This window comes from Taudactylus pleione, unplaced genomic scaffold (genome assembly GCF_031769625.1).
Source record: "Taudactylus pleione unplaced genomic scaffold, aTauple2 ptg000147l, whole genome shotgun sequence".
Taxonomy (NCBI): domain Eukaryota; kingdom Metazoa; phylum Chordata; class Amphibia; order Anura; family Myobatrachidae; genus Taudactylus; species Taudactylus pleione.
In genome coordinates, this window is record NW_028284549.1 from 3,668,783 (window position 1) to 3,691,135 (window position 22,353).

Sequence of the window (22,353 nt, forward strand, 5' to 3'; positions counted from 1 at the left end):
TGAAAAGCGCCACATAGTAAATTGTTGGATAAAACATGAACATTTAGGGCCTAATTCAGAGGCTGCAATTGCTTTTTTATGCTAATACAAAGGCCGATTGTCTTCCAACTGAGACATCAACCAGCTGCAGCACCAATCCTTTGCTGTGCGTATTAAGAAGCACCATCCTATGGAGGCACAGATTCTCCACCTGAACGCAGCCGTCTCGGTCAGCGGCGTAACTAGGGTATTTGGAGCCCAGGGCAAATTTGAAAAGGGAGCCCCCCCCCCCCCTGATGTGCGCACATGGCAAAAAAATGGGTGTGGTCACTTAAAAATGGGGCGTGTCAACATGACACACCCCTTTATGTTCACACTATCCATATGTACCTTAACCCCAGTAGTACCCCTTATACAGTACCCCCAGTATGCAGTTGTGGTCCCTCTTATGCAGGCCCATAGTAGTGCCCCTTATACAGCATCCCCAGTAGTGGTCCCCCTTATACAGCCCCCAATTAGTTCCCCTTACTCAGTACCCCCAGTAGTGGCCCCCCAAATGCAGTGCCCCATGTAGTGTTCCCCCTATGCAGTGCCCCCAGTAGCAGTCCCAACAATGCAGTGCGCCCAGTAGCGGTATCCCCTTCTGCAGTGCCCTTAATATGGTGCCCCCAGTAGTAGTCCCCCCCCTATGCAGTGCCCTTTATATAGTGCCCCCAGCAGTAGTCCCCCCCCCATGCAGATTTCCCAGTAGTCGTCCCCTTATGCAGGCACCCAGTAGTGATCCCACATATCCAGTGCCCCCTGTAGTGGCCCTTCCTATTATTGCCCCCACTAGTGGTCCCCCGAGTGCAGTGCCTCTAGTAGTAGGCCCCTTTTATAATGCCCCCAGTGGTAGTTCCCCCCCCAAGTAGTAGTCCCCAGTAGAGGTTCCCCCTCCCGATTAAGTGCCCCCAGTAGTAGCCCCCCCCAGTAGAGGTCCTCCCAATAATGGTGCCCCCAGTAGTAGCCACCCCTCCCCCATTGTGCCCCCACCCCCAGTAGAGGTCCCCCCAGTAGTAGCCACCCCCCTCCCCCGTTGTGCCCCCAGTAGTGCAGATAGGTTAAAAAATATATATATATATATAAAAATATACTTACCTGAATCCACCCTGCTGCTGCTCCGGTCCGCGACGCCGCTCCGCCGCCACTGGCCGCCAGTCCTACCGGGCTGGCGCGCTCAGCATTATGGGACAGACGTCATGACGTCTGTCCCATTACCCACTGCAGGAGCCGGACGGAAGTCCGGCTCTTGCAGTGGATGCTGCAGCAGTCAATGAGAGTCTATCTGACTCTCATTGGCTACTGTTTAACACACGCATCGCTGCCAGCGCTGGCGGCGATGCGTGTGTTATGCACAGCCTGAGCCCGGCTCCTAGCGCTATTGGGCAAGCGCTCAGGGGTAGCGAACGGGCTCAGGTGTGCAGCACAGGACTGGCGCTGGAAGCCTAGCGCCGGTCCTGTGTAAATGTGTAGCGCTGACCGCACTCGGACGGAAGCGGGTCGATGTTCCCCCACTGCGTATGCACACTACGGAGGGAGCTCCGTCGTGCGCATGCGCGAGACCCGGCGAGCGACGGGCTCTCCATCGCTCCGGGTCTCGCACCAAAGGGGACGTGCTGTCGATGTTGATTGACAGCACGCCCCCTTTGGTGGGCGTGCTGGGGGCGTGCCTGCCAGACGGAGGCGTTCCCAGTCTGAAGCCGGCCCCACTGACATCACTAGGGATGTCAGTGGGAGTGATTTTGGCTCTGATAGAGCCAAAATCACTCCAGGGCTTGCGGCAGCGAGACCCTACCGCAGGGTCTCCGTCGCAAGCCCGATGGTCGTGATGGTCAAGACCATCGAGACCATCATCATGGACGCTTGCATATGCTGTGGGTGGTCACCCACAGCTATGCGAGCGGCCAGGAGGCCGATCCATTTTCATGGAGGAGGGAACTGATTCAGAGCGAGCGCTCTGGTCAGAGCGTTCGGCTCTGAATCAGGCCCTCATTGCTGTTGGCGCTACACTGGCTAACTAGGGTGGGCGGCCCGGTACCGTGTCCCACGGCGCCCAGGGCACGCACCCCGCTCGCCCTGCCCTAGTTACACCACTGGTCTCGGTCAGTCTCTTTAGATGCAGTTGCCTGCCCAGGACTGGATCCCTACCCTGCCTGCTTCCACCCATGAACACCCACCAAACACCCATCTCTCTGTGTCCAAGTTCGTTCTGCATCTTATGGGTCTGTTTACTATGCAGTGTTAGGAGACAGAGTGAAAAGTGACAGCTCCCAACTGTCATTTTTCAAACACAGCCTGTGAGATGACAGTTGGGAGCTGATTGGCTGTCACCTTAACACTTTCTTATCACTTTTCACTCTGTCTCCTAACACAGCTTAGTAAATAGACTCCTTAGAGCGGTATCCAACAGGACGCATGCACAGTGTGAGTCGCGTGTATGAGCAGCACGTTCAACATCGGCCAACTGCGGGAATGTGATCCGGAAGAATGGTCGACAATTAATAGGTCGACAGTCAACAGGTCGACACCAGATAGTTGACGTGTTAATAGGTCGCCATAGGCAAAAGGTCGACTGACAAAAGGTCAGCAGCGCAAAGAGTAGACAGGTTCAAATGGTTGACACAAAAAAAATTGTCGACATATTGTTTTTTTTCATCATGTTTAAGGTTAGTGATAGGGGTCAAGATGAGGGTTAGAGTTAGGCACGGGGGAGGGTTAGGATGTTGGAGGGAACGGTTAGGGTTAGGCACTACAATTAGGCTACAGTTAAACACTAGGGGGAGGGTTAGGGCTGGGCACCAGGAGGAGGGTTAGATTTGGGTACTAGGGGGAGGGTTAGGTTTAAGATTAGGATTAAAATTTGTTTAAAAAAAGTGTCAACCATTTGTTTGACGACCATTTGAATCGGATTACCTTTTAACCGTTGACCTTTTGCAATGTGGACGTTTTGTCAGTCAACCTTTTGTACCGGTTGATCTTTTGTATATGTTGACCTATTGCCTGTTCCACCATCTGGTGTTGAACTATTGACTGTCGACCTGGTTACTGTTGATCTTTTATACCAAACCCGAGTGAATAGCGGCACTGCGTGCAATTAGTATTCGCCTCTGAATCAGACCCTTAGCTTTGATCACTTGAGAAGTCGGACGTATTCGTGCCCTCAGTGCTTCTTTGGCCAATTGCACGTTCATGCCGGTAACAGAATAAATATCGGCAACCATCAATAACCACATTTCCCATCAGGCAGCTGATATTAACCCTTTGACAAGCAACAGGGACAGAACAATACATTTCTGGTTTATTTTCTGCCTTTGGCCCGTATTCATTCAGAGGCGAAAAGCCGCGATCGGCGAAAAGGTTTTGCCGATGCGCGGTTTTTGTCTGTTTCCGAATTATCGCCCTATTCTAGGTGAAAACTCCATAGGCAAAAACAGGCGAAATAGTTTCTCCAGCAAAAGGCAGGAGAAAAGAAGTGCAAAATCCATATTTTGGGGCAAAAATGGGGGGCTTGGTTCAGAATCCTTTGGACACCCCCCCCCCAATGACTAATTAGGCAAAACAAATGTAAATAATTATCTTAATTCACCCCAAAAGAGTCATGTAATTTTTGGGGCAAAAATGTAAAAAGTGTTGGAAAATTGGGCTAAAGCACTGAGATAGGTATTTTGTGGTGCTCTATGGATGGGACAGGTGTTTTGGGGTGCTCTATGGAAGGGACAGGTGTTTTGTGGTGCTCTATGGATGGGACAGGTGTTTTGGGGTGCTCTATGGAAGGGACAGGTGTTTTGGGGTGCTCTATGGATGGGACAGGTGTTTTGGGGTGCTCTATGGAAGGGACAGGTGTTTTGGGGTACTCTATGGATGGGACAGGTGTTTTGGGGTGCTCTATGGATGGGACAGGTGTTTTTAAGGATTGCAGGAGGCAGCAGTAGGTGTATTTTTAACATTTATTCTGCACTTTGCAAACCCCAAAATATCCTAGTATCCACTTACATGTACCCCCAATTTAACTACAGCAATTATTTTTCATAAAAAACATTGATCAATATAATTTTTCCACACTTATGAAAATATGTATATAACAGCCCTTTCACTCAAAATAAGATCCCTAATTACTTATATTACGGCTAATAATAATACACTTCTATATTGATTCCCCGGGTGACTTAAGCTTTATTGGGGGTACAGACTGATTTCCCCCCAAAAAATTATCTTTTCGCCAGGTCCGCTATTCGCTGCATTCGCCCATATGCGTTTTCACCTACTTTACAACTGAATAGGTGAAAAGCAGGTGCGCGCATTGAGCAAGCTGGCAAAAACTTTGCCTCAAAACACCCGAATGAGGCGAAAACATCGCGCTGATCGCCCATCGCTGCTTTTCCCGGCTAATTGAATCCAACCCCTTATTCCTAAATAGACGACCGCCCGCACTTCAGCAGCCAATGGCGGGTGCAGCGTCCTTTAGATGAGTGACAGCTGATGATTTTGCACAACACAGGGAGCTCTTCCCTGACTGCGGAATTGCGGCGGAAACCGCGCTGATGCTAAACGGGATTGCAAAGTGTCCGTACGATGCAATGCGCACAGAGAGTTTTGCAATGCATGATGACAAAGCACGCCCTGTCGGGGAAAGGGGTGAGTTGTGTAGGAGGGTGCTGCTGAGGGTAACAGGGAGCAGATGCCGATCTGTCTGTGCGACACTGTGGCTGAGCTGATGAAAAGCTCACAATTATATTAATTGATGTCACATGGCCCAGTGCACAGTCATGCTAAAGGAGCAGATGGCTGTGTATTAGCATTTAAATGAGCTTGTGCAGCCTCTCTAATATTAGGAAGAACAAACAGGGAGCAAAGATGGTGCATTCAGAGCTGCTGCTACTCAGGAGCGCTCCCATCAGCCGGCCAGAAGCTCATAGCCCTGTCTGGTAGTGACGGACCAGTGATAGCAGCAACAGGGTGAGGTCTGTGGGCAATCAGCTCGGCAGCATGTTGTTGTTCATTCGCAGACCATGTTATTGTAATAAGCTGCATACACACACACAACGATTTTTTAACGATTATCGTTAAACAATATCGTTTAACGATAATCGTTTGAAAAAATCGTTCACTTTCTGAGTCAAACGATGAACGATAATCGTTCATGCGCATTCACGTTTGTAGTTTAGTCAGCTCAACAATTTTCATTAAGGGAATATGCAAAAATCATTTGCAGTTCATAAAAATCGTTCATTAATCTGACAGAAAATCGTTCATAAACTCGTTGGTAACAAAATCGTTGTGTGTTTATGCAGCTTAATAATTAAGCTGCATACACACACAACGATTTAGTAACTGAACAATTTTAGTAAACGTTTTTCGTTCACTTTTTCAAGGGAAAAATTACCGAAAATCGTTTATTAAAATCGTTCCTTTACTAAATGTAATGAACGATTTTTTTTGAACTACAAACGATTTTTGCATATTCCCTTACTGAAAATCGTTGAGTCTGACTGAACTACAAACAACAAAAGTGACCGCGCATGAACGATAATCGTTCATTGTTTTGACTCAGAAAGTGAACGATTTTTCTAACGATTGAACGATAAACGATATAGTTATCGATAATCGTTCAAAAAATCGTTGTGTGTGTATGTACCTTGTATAATTAACTTGAAATGATTGCACATTATACGTGAATCAATTTTACAAGGGACAATGGGCCTCATTCAGACCCGGTCGCAAGCACCGATGTGCTCGCAACCGGGTCGATGGGTAGCCCTGTGTACACGCAGCGGCCGCACTGCGCGTGTGCAAGCCCCGGTGCGAGAGAGAAACTCTCTTGCTCCGGAGCGTGCTACAAAAGGGGCGGCTGTCGATGTTGATCGACAGCTCACCCCGTTTTGTAGGCGGGCCGGGGGGGTGGTTTCCAAAACGGAGACGTTTCTTAAGGAACGCCTACCATTTTGTGGGCGCCGCACTGACATCATCAGTGATGTCAGTGGGGAGCTTCCTGCTCCATCACAGCAGGAAGCTCCCTGGGGCTTGCGGTTGCCGAGACCCAACCTTAGGGTCTCCTCACAAGCCCCGATGGTCGCAATGGTGATCACCATTGCGACCATCAACCTGGTCGGTCATTAAGCTGTGGGTGGTAACTTAACTAATGACCAGGAGGCCGCACTTCAAAAATTAAGCGGCCGCCCTCATAAAGAAACGAGCGCTCGCTTCTTGCGAGCACCTCTGAATGAGGGCCAATATTTGGCCAAAATCTGACTCCAAGTGGGTAAATTTACTAAAGTGAGAGTTTTTAGAAGTGAGTTTTAGAAGTGATGTTGCCCATAGCAACCAATCAGATTCTACTTAACATTTAACTATCACCTTCAAGAAGATAATAGCTATAATCTGATTGGTTGCCATGGGCAACATCACTTTTAAAACACTTCTAAAAACTCTCACTTTAGTAAATTTACCCCCAAGCCTAGCAATAATTTGAGTGAATCAGAGTAAAAATATTCAGGGGTATTCGATTAGCGGTCATGACCACCCACATGGAAGATTTTGGGCAGGAAAATCTGCGATGTTGGGGTACTGTATTAAGCAGTGATGTGTGGAGTCCCATCATTACTGATTGAATATTGGACTGTGCACTGCTGAAAGCAGATTACAGATAGTCAGGAATCTGCGCAGGCGCCGGACCTGTACTGCGCATGTGCAGTACGGGTTCTGCGTGTTCGTATGCAGAGCGGCAGCAGACTGTCAGTCTGCTGCCGTTTGTGGGCAGGGAGGGGGCGGTGACGTCCTCCGATTCCCAAAACGGATGTATGTCGCCGCCGTTAGGGAAGAGGCCAGGATCTCCATAAGCTGACGGAGATTTCCTGGCCTGTTTGTTGTATCTTCAGCGGCTGGATTGCATGACCCCCTTGGACGCAGCTCGGATAAGTAATGCATGCGGGAGCCATGACGCCTCCTGCTGCATTACCATATTTGCAAGGACGGAATTGCGAGGCTGCTTGAGTCCCACAGTCCTTAAAAGGCATTATATACACTTACACGATACTAGCTGTCAACGGTAAGGCTGAACTCATTGCTTCGTCTACCAGCCTGGATCCCTATGTGCATGTGTGGACGGGCACTGGAAGCACAGATTGGCACATTCCAGGCCAATGCCAGGGGTGTGACCATGCAAACTGCATGCTGTCACGGTCCAGCCCATGACCCACAATGATGCAGAGAGACGGCATGGAGAAAACAGGAGGCGCGACTTGATGACACCGTTTGCATCCCCAGGCGGGCAGCGCCAGGAGTATGATGACGCTAATTTCTTCATCACCTTTCTGCCAGCTCAGGGCCTGATTCGGGGGTACACGCTATTACAGCGCCCTTTTGCCGCAGCATGACCTCGTCTTTCTGCAGCCGATGGACCTCGTACAGAGACGCCCAATCTGAAGATGTGCGCATTAAGAGGCATCATCAGCAGCGCCATCGCACATTGGACCAGCCCTATGGATGCGCAGAATCTCATCACATGGCCGCTGCTATCGGTGCAATTGCGGGAAAAAGGCGCTGATTGCGACAGACTCGTGTCTGGCTAGACACCCCCTTGTTACCACTGAAATTGTCTCTCTGTTTCCAAATTCGCTCTGCGGCTCCTGGCGGTAACCAGCAGTGCGCATGAGCTGTGCGGCTCGGACACATGCACAGACTGAAAACTGGCAGCTTGCATGAGGCATCGACACTGCGTCCGCGGCTGAATCAGGCGCTCTGTGTTCACCGTGTTGGGCCGAGCTTGAAGAGATGATTTGCGTCATCAGAGTACTGTATGTTCCTGCCCATCCTGAATTGGAGTGTGGTATAAGAGACAGACAGTAATTGGTTAGACAAATGTCTAGATAGACACCAGATGTTAGACAGTCAATGGTTAGACAGGGACAAAAGATAGACACAAACAAAAGTCAGACACACTAAAGTTAGACATGTAGAAAGATCGACAGGTATAAAAGGTCGACAGGGTCAAAAGTTCAACACGAAAATGGTCGACAATTTTTTTATTATTATTTTTTAGCCCTAATCTTCACCCAAACCTTAACCCTCCCCTTGGTGCCTAACCGTAACCCTCCAGTAAGTGCCTAACCCTAACCGTACAGTAAGTGCCTAAAAATGTGTTGACCATTTTTGTGTCAATCTTTTTCATGTCGAATTTTTGACCCTGTCGATCTTTTGTACCTGTTGAACTTTTTACATATCTAACTGTAGTGTGTCTGACTTTTGTCCGTGTCGAACTTTTATCCTTGTCTAACTATTAACTGTCTAACATCTGGTGTCTATCTAGACATTGTCTAACTAATTACTGTCTATCTATAGTCCGGAACCCCTGGTGAGCAGGCTCCTATAATAATAAGCTTTAGGGGGGTCTATAGCATTGCCAGGGATTGGGCTATTACCGCTGTCTCATTCATTTCTCTTATGATCCCTCAATGGAGACTGCGGTGTCTGATCTATTTTCAAGAGACGGAAAGCCACGGTAACCCCATCTTGAGATGGCGCTACTTCTACTTGGCAGCGGGGGCTTCGCTGGATCCCTTCCAGGTCACATGCCTATGCGCCTGGCCATTTTCCTGGAGCCTTGCACCAGCAGAGTCAGGTTGCCGGTGAGAGGGGGGACAACCTCCTCACTGTATATCGCTGCGATATGTGATACATAATGCTGCCGCTGCACCACAAGTGACAAAGCGACCCCTTAAAATGATACTATAACAAGGTACCATTGTTCTCAGTTTTAATCATTTGGATTATTGGAAGTCATTTGTGAAGTGCAAAAGTGCTGCCCAATGTAATACCAGCTATGGAGTCAGTGGGCACTTAGATTTCCATCGAGGTGCATGAGATTCCTGAGCAAGATGCTCTGGTGTTTGCGATGAACCAGGCGTTTGCACAGGGGTAAGTGTTAGACAGAGTGAGGGGGATACAAGTGAAGTACGGAGCAGGCGCACTTAGCTTTTCACAGCAGTGAACATTTATGTTTTTAGTGTTAGGGGTGAAGATGGTACATGTTGGATTTGGCAACTTGTTGTGAGAAGTCACATACAGCCAATGGGCCTGATTCAGACCCACTCGCGAGCGGCTGTCCGCTCGCAAGTGGGTCGATGTTATGGACTGAGCATGCGCACGACGGAGGGAGCTCCGTCGTGCGCATGCGCCAGACACGACGAGCGAAGGAAAGTCCTTCGCTCGTTGTGTCCGATCAAAGGGGGCGTGCTGTCAATGTTGATTGACAGCACGCCCCCTTTGGTGGGCGTGCCGGGGGCGTGCCTCCCTGACGGGGGCGTTCCCACGGGAACGCCTCCCGTCAGAAGCCGGCCCACTGACATCACTAGTGATGTCAGTGGGAGTGATTTTGGCTCTGATAGAGCCAAAATCACTCCGGAGCTTGCGGTTGAAAACCTCAACCGCAGGCTCCGGCTCGCAATTTCGATGGTCGCGATGGTCTCGACCATCGCGGCCATCACAAAGCACGCTCGTATAGCCTGTGGGTGGTGACCCACAGCTATACGAGCGTCCAGGAGGACGCTCCATGAAAATGGAGCCCAGCCCTCATTCAGAGCGTGCGCTCTGCTCAGAGCGTACGGCTCTGAATGAGGGCCAATGTCACTATGCGAAAATGTAAAGTTTTGAATCTTTGGATCCCATCGTACACTTTATGGTGCATACACACGATCAGATTTTTCCTTCAGATATGAACGATAACGATTTAAAAATCGTTCAGTCGTTCATATCTGAAGGAAAATCGTTCATATCTGACATGCCTGAACGATGGACGATCAACGATGCGCGTTCCCGATGGTCAGATAACGATTTCTGACATCTGATGTGTTTGCAGTCAGACTTGGACGATTCCATTCATTTTAATGCAGTCAAAAATCGTTCAATCGTTCAAATCGTTCAAATCGTTCAAAACTTTGGTAAAATCGTTCAAATCGTTCAAATCGTTCAATCGTTCAGTCGTTCAGTCGTTCATCTGACAAATCTGACAAGTCTGACAAATCTGACCGTGTGTATGCTCCATTAGGCACGTATTCAATTTTAGGTGAAAAGTCAGAGCTTGGACTTTCGCCATCATCGCTGGCTTTTGCAGGGATAAAGTATCGGGCGCATGCCCGCTTATCCCCGTATTCAATTTGGATCCGGCGAAAACGTGACCCGGCAGAAAGGTAAGTATCGGAAAAGTCCTGGGAATTTTCGGGAAATCATCCTATGGGTACCCCAATTTTGGCCTGCGGAAGGTAAGTCGGGTTTTTAAATAGCAGCGGCAGGTGCATAAATGTGCATGAAGAAGGGGTGAATAGCATTTATCTTTTTTTTTAAATAACTATGCCCATCAAATTTGGGGTACATGAAAATGGGTCCACCAGCATGCTAGAAAACACCTGCCGCATACTTGGGGACCCCTCTGGAATCAATTTCGCTACTTTAGAAGTTTGTCCCCCATTTTTGTTCACCCCAACATTAAAGCACATTTTTTGGGGTGTCCTTAGGACTTTGTAAAAAAAAATTTGGACACAGATTACTTTTAGGGGACTCTCCCAGGGGTGCAGGCTATTTTTTTTATAAGTCTGCTCCCCTAAACTCCAATGCTGCACTTTTTTTTCCACCAATTCAGTGTAGAAAACTTGAATATGGGGATAAGTGAAACCGGCGAAAATGACGTCATCTGCGATAAATGAACAGACTTTTCTCCTCAAATTGAATACGGCCCTTAGGTGGAAATGTGCATTTTTTGTCACAGTCCAAGAAATGTAACCAAAAAGCGTCGCACATGCAAAATTACTACATATAATAAAGAAAGCCCCCATTATCTCCTCACATCTCCTTACTCTCATAATTCATTTACACCATAAGGGCCTGATACAGCTACAGAGTAACAATAATTTATCACAGCAGAAACTTATTTGTAGCTTTTCCTAAGATGCAGTTTCAGCACGATAAGAGCTGAGAGTGCATCTTATAGCAGAGCAAGTTCACCCCCCAACACTCTGCTTAATAAGCTGTGGAGACTGGCTGTAGGTCTTATCGCTGGGATACTGCTGCTGATTGTGACTGAAGGAAACTCGCCAGCTTCTCCCTGGGCTGACCTGAAGGGGTAGTATCACATAATGCCTACTCAGCTTTGGGTCATTGGGCCTGATTCCGTCTCGGACGCAACGCAGATATTTGCACAAAAGGACGTTTTTTAACTGCGCATAAACTAGGGATGTGCAGGCTCGGATAGGTTCGAGTTTGCACGTGGAGTTCGGATTTTTCCCTCCAAAAAAACGGAACTCAGAACGAGGCAAAACGTCATCTTACATGGACGAACATCATCATTCCTAGTTTGTCCAGGAATGATGATGTTCGTCCATGTAAGATGACGTTTTGCCTCGTTCTGAGTTCCGTTTTTTTGGAGGGAAAAATCCGAACTGCACGTGCAAACTCGAACCTATCCGAGCCTGCACATCCCTAGCGTAAACCTACCACGCTAAAAAGTCGCACTGCGCACACGTCCCATATTGTGTATGCACAGAGACACAGGGCCTGATTCAGAGGCGCTCGCTATTTGCGAGCGCTCGCTCTGAATCAGGGCGGATTTTTTTTAAAAAAAATCCGCCTTCAGGCCGCTCGCATAGCTGTGGGTGACCATGGTCCGACCGGTGGTGGCGTCTAAAATCGCACCAAATGAGATAGTTTCATCCAAAGATGCACAAAGTGGATGTCTCAGTCCTTGCACACTCAGACGCACACCTGTATACCAGGGGAATGGCTGACGCTAGCATCATAAATTCGCAGACGCGACTAAGGAAAAAGTAGTCGCTAAAGCGGTTTCAGCAACGTGCGACTCTGAATCATTATGTGGTCCGATCCCCCACCGCTTCCAGGGGAAGACTTGTAACAAATCGTGGAGCTGGGTAGAGTCCTCGGCACTAGGCTGATGACCACTATATAAAACCACCCATATCCAAAGCATTAAGGGAACATCCATCCTCAGTCCCTCCTGCAGCAACCTCCTTCATGTCGTCTCATGGGCAACCGATTATGGGGCACGTTAATAGGGTTGCCGCCCTATGCCCACTAATGGTCCCAGATTTAGAGAATTCCTGTTATTGAACTTGGGACCTGATTCAGACCCGCTCTCTAGGGTGCGTTCGCACGCAGCCAGCCGATTGTTTGCATTCTGCTCATGCATCGCACTGCGCGTGCGCAAACCACTGCAAAAGTTCAGAATACATTCGCTCACTGCGCATAGACAGCCCAGCAGAGTGAGTGACAGCAGAAGCCGTTTGTGGGTGGTGACAGGGGCTTGCCATTAATAACGGGGGAGTGGATGTGCGAACGCTTCCTAACGGCACTTCAGAGGCGTACATAATGTAGAGGGAGCGTCATTGTACACGTCACCTGGCTGGTTTTTACACTGAAGTGATCGCAGTGCTTGCGGCAGGGTGTGGTCAACCTGAAGCGCTGCGATCGCATCCGATGTTACCAGAGTACCGATTGTTGAATGCACTTCCTGGAGATGACGTGCGCAAGTGGGCGTCTAAAGACAGGCTGGTGGGCGTCTGCATACACAATGCGATCGCACTCTAAGACATAGTGGGCGTGCTGATGCCTTGCTGTGCGATCGCCCTGCCTACGCAATTTGCCTACGCATCGTGCGAGCGAACGCATCTACCTATTGGGTCTGAATGAGTTAAGATCAGGTTTGTGCGTTGGATGCAGCTGTCTCTTAAGGCACAACAATAGTTAAGATCAGGTTTGTGCGTTGGATGCAGCTGTCTCTTAAGGCAGATCTCTCCGTGCATAATGGGCAATGGATATAACGCAGCAATAGAAACATAGAAATGAAAGTAGGCAGCTAACTTGCCCTGGAATAATACTTTTCAGAGTTGATGGGGATTTCAAAGTGCATTCGTGCAAATGTAAAAATGTGTCTCGGCACAAAACGGATGGCTCTGCACGCACACAGGCTGCATCCGTATATAGAACTGCATGTAATTGCACTTGCAGCCCCTTGCGCTTGGAGAAGCGGATTATGGGTATAGGCAGCAGGTGCAGTACAGTACGGGTGCGCAGAAGCATAGGTACCCTAGGTATACAGCTGCGTACAGCGCCCACCTATCCGACATTGTATACTCTGTAATAGAATCACTGGAGCAGTTTTGAATGGCTTCTATGTCGTCCCAAATTCCTGTCCTATGTGTTTTAAAACCCCCAGGAGAAGTCTGTGTGGAAAAACAGACTAGAAATGTCGGCTTAGTAAAAAGCCGGAATGGGTCCTGGGGGTGTGGATGTGAGGAGAGGGAGGGCTCCATCCACAGGCCACTCCAGGTGTTGGGCCTTTCAGCCTGGTAGCAGGCTCGTTAGGGCTTGCGCCTGAATGTGGCTCAGATAAGCTGGGTTTTGTTATAGCTGAGTGTCTCATACCTGGGAGAGCAGGCCCGCAGGCTAGTTTGCTCTGAGACACTGTGTGATACCACCTGTAAGTACTGTGGACGTGAACTTATTTAGTCTTCTGTTAGTGAGGGAACCTGCTGTCTAGTTAGAGCCCAGATGGGCTAGGATTTTGTTTGTGTTTTGTTTTATTTATGTGTCCAGTACAATGAAGATTGGCTCCGACCAGCTTGCACGAGAACCCCAGAAATGTGTCCTGTTTCTCCAGCTGCTGTGTGTGTAAAGAGGGAGTCCATCTACCCAGGAGAGGGACCCCTACCCCAACTGTGTCACAACTCCTATACTACACGGAAGAGGCTTTCCCGTACATTCACCAGGCACCACTTCCCTGGGCTGATTCTCTGTATGCTGCCCACTTGGAAATGCTCAGTGGTGCCGTGAGATGGGCATGCCGGGCAGTAGCGGACCTGGGCCGGGAATGTGGAAGAGATTATCCTTTGCTCCACACTCTCTCTCCTCATTTACACCAGTGATTTCTTCTTAATGGTGTCTCCTAACCGTGTTCTCTAGTTTCCTCCTCACCATGGTGTCAAAAATCTAAATCCGCTTATCGAAATAATTAGTATGGGGCTGGCCCTGTGTGGACAAGCTCACCCCTTTGAGATCTATAAGTCTGCGTTAAATACTCTTGAAATACCTTAATTACGAGATGTAAATTCTGAACCTACATAAATTCTGTGCAAGTTTTGGAACTGATAATTGTCAGATCCCTGCTCCAGGAGCGTCTACAGGCTCAGTGTAATATGCTGAATGTATCATACGCCTCCAGCTTACAGTACAGGCTTGGAAGTGTGCAGATGTATCTTTGCTGATATGCAAACAGGCCATCATTACATCCAACTGGAAATCAGGCCTTCTGTGAGTGATGGCATGCCCCCTGAGGAACACAATACATGTAATGAGATTTCTAAGGATATAGCTGGGAATAAGTCAGATTCGTTACAGCACTGTCATTTGCAAGAAATTGTACTTTTACTGACCTTAATCTGTAAGAGCTTAGATTAGCACCAGCACTTCATACCTTGAGGATTTATTCAGGAACCAGGAACCCAATGATTACAAACCTTGAATCTTTGATACTGTTCTGGAAGTAGGATTTTGCGCAGGGTGCAACCACTCATGAATAATTAACCTAATAACTACCTGCCAGAAGCGTCAGCAGACAGCAACACTCAGACGCTCCATGAAACAAATATCTCGATAGCAAAACACAGTAAAAGAGCTTTCTGTGATGACTCACGCACAAGCTGGAAATGGTGACACTTGCCGAAATCGTGCTAAATGGGATTTTTCTAGTAACGCACTGTTCTCATAGCAGAAGCTCGCAATTTATTACATCATTATTATAACATCTACACATTCAGTGTTCATAAATAAATAAGCATTCGGAGTTGGGCGCGTCTAGGCGACTGCGCTGCCCCATCCATCCGCTGGTGAAGGTTGCCGCCATCACTATTAGGGCATATTTGCAGCAGCGCTAACATCAGTACGTGTATCCTACGTGCGGACGCAGCCTTGCCGCAGAGTTACACCCACTAGACTGCAAGTTGAGATACGGCTGAGATGCGTACGACTTCCCGTTAGTTGCTCTAGATTGCATGTACAGGCTGCGACACTTGCGCAGTTGCTAAAAACCGCAAAATTGTTCACAGAAAAGAGTTGGAATTAGACCCATTGTACAGTATTTAGTTGTCTCGGTACATGTGTTGCAGTACACCAGGCCTGGCCAACCTGAGGCTCTCCAGCTGTTGTGAAACTACATGTCCCAGCATGTCCTGCCACGGTTTTGCTATTAGGAAATGTTAAAACTGTGGCAGGGCATGCTGGGACTTGTAGTTTCATAACAGCTGGAGAGCCACAGGCCTGCAGTATATGATGCTCAAAAGTCACTTTTCATAGATGATACATTTAGGTTAGGTATTTACCCAGGGCGCAGAAAGCCTGTGGGGCGCCTATTTATTAATGGCTGCACTTTTGCCCCGGAAAATAACATCTGCTCAGTGTTCTCCCCAGAAAATGTTTCCAGCCGGGTGGCATCAAGAAGTAGCCGGGTGGGGGCCTTCGCAATAATAAAATGTTTTAAATCCTGAGCTTATAATGATTTAAACTTGAAATAACAATTTATATATTAATTATCTTCTTCTTAGAGTCCCAGATACTGTCCCCACTTGCAGGCTACGCAGAATATATTTTTTATACAGCTCTACAGATACTGGCCCCACTTGCAGGCTCTCTTTAATCAGTTCAGGTGACTGTTCCCGCCTGAACTTTTATACAGGAGGAGGGATCTTTGCCCTCCAGCCTGACACCGCCCCTGCACTGTGATGGACAACTACCCCCCGCCCCAATTGCCACATCCCCTGCTCGGCACTCTCCCCTCCCCTTCTGTTATTATCTGTGATTGATTGAATTAAAACAACTGTTATTTATTTTCAATCAAGAAAATATCAGATTATTTTAAAATAGCTTTTCACTATGACTATATTACTAATGTACATACAGTATAGTGCAAGTAGTGTAGCTCAAAAAACAGAGCTAGTAAAAACATTCTGAAATCATATTAGTTTTTCTTGACCTCAAATTAGTAATGTATGACTATTTTTAGAAAGGAAACAAATTAAAAGTACCGTATATACTCGAGTATAAGTCGACCCGAATATAAGCCGAGGTACCTAATTTTACCACAAAAAACTGGGAAAACTTATTGACTCGAGTATAAGCCTAGGTTGGGAAATGCAGCAGCTACTGGTAGTAATCCCCCCTCTGGTACTGTCCCCAGTAGTAATCCCCCCCTGGTAGTGCCCCCAGTAGTATTCCCCTCCTGGTAGTGCCCCCAGTAGTAATATCCCCCCCTGGTAGTGCCCCCAGTAGTAATATCCCCCCCTGGTAGTGCCCCCAGTAGTAATATCCCCCCCTGGTAGTGCCCCCAGTAGTAATATCCCCCCCTGGTAGTGCCCCCAGTAGTAATACCCCCCTGGTAGTGCCCCCAGTAGCAATATCCCCCCCTGGTAGTGCCCCCAGTATTAATCCCCCCCTGGTAGTGCCCCCAGTAGCAACATCCCCCCTGGTAGTGCCCCCAATATTAATCCCCCCCCTGGTAGTGCCCCCAGTAGCAATATCCCCCCCTGGTAGTGCCCCCAGTATTAACCCCCCCCTGGTAGTGCCCCCAGTAGCAACATCCCCCCCTGGTAGTGCCCCCAGTATTAACCCCCCCTGGTAGTGCCCCCAGTAGCAACATCCCCCCTGGTAGTGCCCCCAGTATTCCCCCCCCTCCCTGGTAGTGCCCCCAGTAGCAACATCCCCCCCCTGGTAGTTCCCCCATTATTAATCCCCCCCCTCTGGTAGTGCCCCCAGTAGCGATATCCCCCCTGGTAGTACCCCCCGGTAGTAGCCCCCCCAGTAGAAAGAAATGTAAAAAAAAAAAAAAAACCACTTACCTGTAACCCCGCTCCTGGTCCCGACGCTGCTACAGGCTCCTCCACCGCTTTGCATAATGGGAGAGACGTCGTCATGACGACGTCTCTCCCATTACCCACTGCGGGAGCCGGAAGATGGCTCCCGCAGTGGGAGCAGCAGTAGCCGCTGAGAGTCTGACAGACTCTCAGCGGCTGCTGATTACACCAAACACATAGCTGCCGGCTCCTGCGGCTGTGTGTTTAGCAGTGTGTAGTGCTGACCGAACTCCGTCCGGTCAGCGCTACACACGCGGTGCAGGCTGTGTCACAGTGACACAGTCTGCACCGCGGCCCGCATGGTACGCTACTCAGCAGCGTACCATGCGGGCATGACTCGAGTATAAGCCGAGGGGGTGCTTTTTCAGCACAAAAAATGTGCTGAAAAACTCGGCTTATACTCGAGTATATACGGTATTTATTTGTTGTACGGTGTTATTCACTGTGTCTCCTAACACTGCTTAGTAAATAGACCCCTCTGTCTTCAACATACAGCAACACACATGGTATAATTCCATAGTATGCTGCAAAAAATTTGCATGGGGCAAACGTTTAGCTCCTGTCTCTTATAACGTCCATAAATCTCATACAGCATGTAAAATATGGTGTCTGCATTGCTGGGTCACACATGGGCCACAAGTGCAAATCTAAATATGACCCATAATTGACTACTCTCCCGAGAGGGGGCAAGCCTCCCGGCCGGCCACCACCTGCCCGCACTCTCCCCTACCAACGTCCACTCTCCATGCGCAGCCGCTCACATATACATTAAAAGTCAGCGGTCCGGGGGGGGGGGGAGCCAATGACGCTATTAATGCTGAATTGCCTCATTATGGCCTTGTCCCCTACTGCACAATTATGGCCTTGTCCCCTGCTGCACAATGCCAGTCATCTCGGCATTGTTTAGCAGGGGCAGGGCCGCGATGATTCAATCGCACAGAAACACCCCCGCTCAGATGCCAAAAGTGCATCGCGCCCCTTGCCACGCCCCTCCTGCTGTGCCGACCTGGCTGCCTCCTCTCGGAGTGCGCAACCAGATTGTCGGCAAGTAAGATATGGACATGTTGCGCACGTCCTGTATTTGCGCTCAGGGCTATTTTTCAGGCAGAACACCATTCCTGATGGTCTTTTGAAAAAAGACAGTAATAATCAATCAGGAACGGTGTTCTGGAATCGCCTGTCAGCGCAGCGTGCAGTGCAGTTACTACGGGGCCCACCCCCCTGCACCCAGCACATTTGGTGGCCAGCGGTTGCTTATAGCAGCTGATATGATTGATCCTGATGCTCACAGCTTTCCCGCTCCGTGCCCAGGTGACTTCCTCTATGTCACCAAGGGGTGGAGCTACACAGGGCTAAGGCAGAGCTCCATGGGATGCTGCTGGATGCTACAGCTGGACAGTAGTGTCTAGGTGCCCTTCACGGAGAGAACCCTGACGTCATCAGCTACTGTCCAACGTCATTCCCTACCATCCACGTGGGCATAGAGGGGGAATAAAATCTTGTGACGAGCGAAGCGAGCCCACGAAGGGACAAGCTTCTTCTCTAGGTGGACTATGGGCATGGAATCGCACTTCTGTCCTCAGCTCTACCATAGCTGGATCGGCTTTGGTGTGTGAATGTGATTGTGGTAAGAACCGCTGTCACTTATGGACCACCAGCAAACTGCTTCTTAAGGTGCGTACACATGGTACAATATCTGTGAACGATATCGTTCAACGATATATTGTTAATTTTTATGCAGCGGACGACCAACGATACACCTTCCCGCATGAACGATGATACCTATGATGGTCCGTACATGCATGATATTGTCAACTTTGCCTGTTCAGAGATGTGACAGGATGACTTCACTGAAAGATATCTTTCAAGGGGATGAAGTCAGGAAGCCGGCAGTCGCAATGCCGACCGCCGGCTTCCCAACAGTCAAAACCCGGGAAAGGAACAAATAACATGCGTCAAAATCCCGACACCTGTAATTAGACCTATGCCGGGAGCCCGACACCCGGCATACCGATCAAAGGTAAGGTGTGCGCCGGGTGTGGACAGGCGCGTGGGGGGGAGGGTTAGGTTAGGGACTCCTGGGGAGGACTTAGGGTTAGGCAGCCCCCCGGGAGGGTTAGGGTTAGGCTACGGGAAGGGGGGGTTAGGGTTAGGCACCCCCGGGGGGAGAATTAGGGTTAGAGGGTAGAATAGGGTTAGTTATACTTACCTTATTTAGCTACGGGATCTTCACACCTGCCAGGCTTCCACTGTCGGCCATGTGGCCGGCGGTCAATCATACTGGTTCCCTTTCAAGTCGTTGGTGGTACAGATCGTACCGTGTGTATGCAGCTTAAGGCAATTGTCTGCCTGTGACTAAGGGGTTTATTTATCAAGCAGTGAAAAATATAGTAAAGCAGACCAGTGGAGCAGTTGCCCATGGCAACCAATCAGCTCCTACCTATTATTTTATAGATAAATGTTACTTCAAAGCTGATTGGTTGCCATGGGCAACTTCTCCACTGGTCCGCTTCACTAAGTTTTTCACTGCTTGATAATTAAACCCCTAAGAATCAGCCTGCTGCTGGGACCATCAGTGCAGCAGCCACCCCCCCCCCACCCCTCCCCCGACTGAACCGCTACGCTCTCTAGGCGCCCCTTTCATAGGAGGCATCACTATAGAGACCATCTGTACTGCTGTACGTGTTCTATTCACGTGTCCCCGCCCCAAACTGTCCCCCTCTAACACAGTTATAGAGGAACACAGTGCCTCCCCATGTGTGCCTCTGCCCTTATCTCTCCCTAGTGTGCCTCTGACCCACTCCCATAGTAGTGTTCCTGCGCCCCCATTAATACTCTACCCCACCAAAGCTCCGCCCACAGCATACAGCTCTCCCCCCTCCCCACCCCTTCCCTTCCAGGCGTTCCTGAACCTGTTTTTCTATAGAAACAGCACTGCTTTCGCTGAACTGTACATAACGCCTGTAACGCTCAGGATAACGCACCTCTCACATCCACATTAGTGGCACAGAAAAGCAGGGCAGGAAAATGCCTTAATCATCAGCACAAGATCAGATTAGGAGACAATAGCTTTGTTTCCATAACAACGTTAACATGTTTTCATCTAATTGCTATGATTGCTTCTTCTCTTCCCCTACACATGGCATTTCATTATCTCTTACCAAATATATTTGTTCCACACTCTCAGTAAGCAAATAAGGGAAAAAATACTGTAAGCTTTGCTAGTTTGTGTCTCTGAGGAATGGTATTGAAATGCCGGCGGCTGTTTAGCCAGTTCAAATCCCGGCAGCGGATGTCCGACAGGATCAATATCCTGACTTGGGCAGGTAGATACCCTAACCCTCCCCTGTGCTCCCTAGCCCTCCCTTAGTGGTGCCTAACCCTAACCTCCCCCCCCCTAGTTCCTAACCCTAACCTATCCCCGGGGGTACCTAACTCTGACCCTCCCTTACTGCTCCCTAAACCTAACCTTCCCGGGGGGGGGGCTAACCCTAACCTCGCCCTGGGGTGCCTAGGTAGAAATAAAAGTAGGCAAGTATGCCATAACCCTCCCCCCCCGTAGCCTAACCCTAACCCTCCCCCCCTGCAGCCTAACCCTCCCCCCCTGCCTATCCCTCGCTCCCTGAGGCCTAACCCCCCCAGCCTAACCCTCGCTCCCTGCAGCCTAACCCTCCCCCCTGCAGTATAACCCTAACCCTCGCTCCCTGCAGCCTAACCCTAACCCTTCCCCTAGTGCCTTAACCCTAACCCTCCCTCCTGCAGCATAGCCCTAACCCTCCCCCTAGTATCTAACCCTCCCCCTGCAGCATAACCCTCCCCCTAGTGCCTAACCCTCCCCCCTGCAACCTAGCCCTCCCCCTAGTGCCTAACCCTCCCCCTGCAACCCAACCCTAACCCCCCCTCCCTGCAGCCTAACACTAACCCTTCCCCTAGTGCCTTAACCCTAACTCTCCCTCCTGCAGCATAGCCCTAACCCTCCCCCTAGTGTCTAACCCTCCCCCCTGCAGCATAACCCTCCCCCTTGCAGCCCAACCCTTCGCCCTGCAGCCTAGCCCTCCCCCTAGTGCCTAACCCTCCCCCTGCAGCCCAACCCTAACCCCCCCTCCCTGCAGCCTAACCCTCCCCCTAGTGCCTAACCCTAAACCCTAACCCTCCCCCTAACCCTAATACTTACTGTCAGGATTTTGAGCGCCGGCATCGCGACTGCTGGGATAGTAACTACATCCCCCGCAGGAAGGTGTATGTCCTATTCAGCATCAGGCCCAATAACTAGTTGTATGTACAGTTACAAAGTACATACAGTCCAAACAAATACAATGATAACTGAAAACCAATAAGGTCCTTAGAAATATATATGCTTCCCTTGTAATGGGTTGGAGGGGAAAGTGACTGACTTTTCAAGAACCCAGAGGGGTATTAAGATTTGTTGGTGGTCACGCCCAGTACTAGCGTTGCCATCATTTCTGAGATCTCTGCTAAATAATAATACTGTACATTCTATAATGGATACAGAGCAAAGGCGGTAAGGAATTTACTGATGAGAACGGCCAGAGCCGTAACTAGACTTTTTGGTGCCCTGTGCCAGAAAGAGCATAGGCGCCCCCCTCATTTTTCAAAGGGACATAGTGCATCCAAAAAAGGGCCATGGCTTCATGGGGAAGGGACAGGGAAGAGATAGGGGAGGCCAGGAGATGCTGGGGATGAAATAAGAGGAAGCTACAAGCAAGAATGATAATAAACAGAAATTTGACAGGCCCAAACAGCTCCCCCTGTCCTGTGGTGCCCTGTGCGATGGCACCGGCCGCACTACCCTAGCTACGGCCCTGAGAACGGCTGTCGGCCATCTCCAATAATGAGCTCTCTATTAAAAGTTTAGCTGAGCTAGTTATGAAAGATATTAAGATTATCCAGAGATTTTTCTGTCTTCTATAGGGTCACCCACAGTAGGAGGAATACGAGAGACTCCTGATACATACGGAATCAAATCATTGACCGTTTCTGAAAGTGCTATGACTTTTGGACAGGCTCACTGGGCGCGCTAGAACGTGCCCTTCTGACTGTAGTCTCCAACATTGGTCATTTGGGTAAATGTAGTGTAAACACAATGAGAGTGGTTACCAGCAACATTATGTTTTCTTAAATTGAAACATTTAGGAATCTTGGTACATGGCTTAAATTCTATAATGGTCAAAATATTGTACTGATAATATATCATATTTGTGATTTCTGCTGCATTATTGTCCCGTGACATCTGTCCTGTCTGATGTCAGTTTATTTGTAAAGCCACAACTAAATGGTATATTTACGTTCGAGCTGTTACTGGCTAGTAAGCCGGTGTCTGATTATGATTATTGCGTTAAAGGTGCTCAATATACTGTATGAGTGCAAGTGTAAATATTTATCTGTCTGCGATCGCACGCTGCTAGGT

General features: G+C 49.0%; 1 protein-coding gene across 4 annotated transcripts in view; it reads right to left on the minus strand.

Annotated features, from left to right (window-relative positions):
• The window catches only part of MAP2 (microtubule associated protein 2), a 284,389-nt gene that overhangs the window by 199,688 nt on the left and 62,348 nt on the right, over positions 1-22,353 (minus strand). The window lies entirely within an intron of this gene.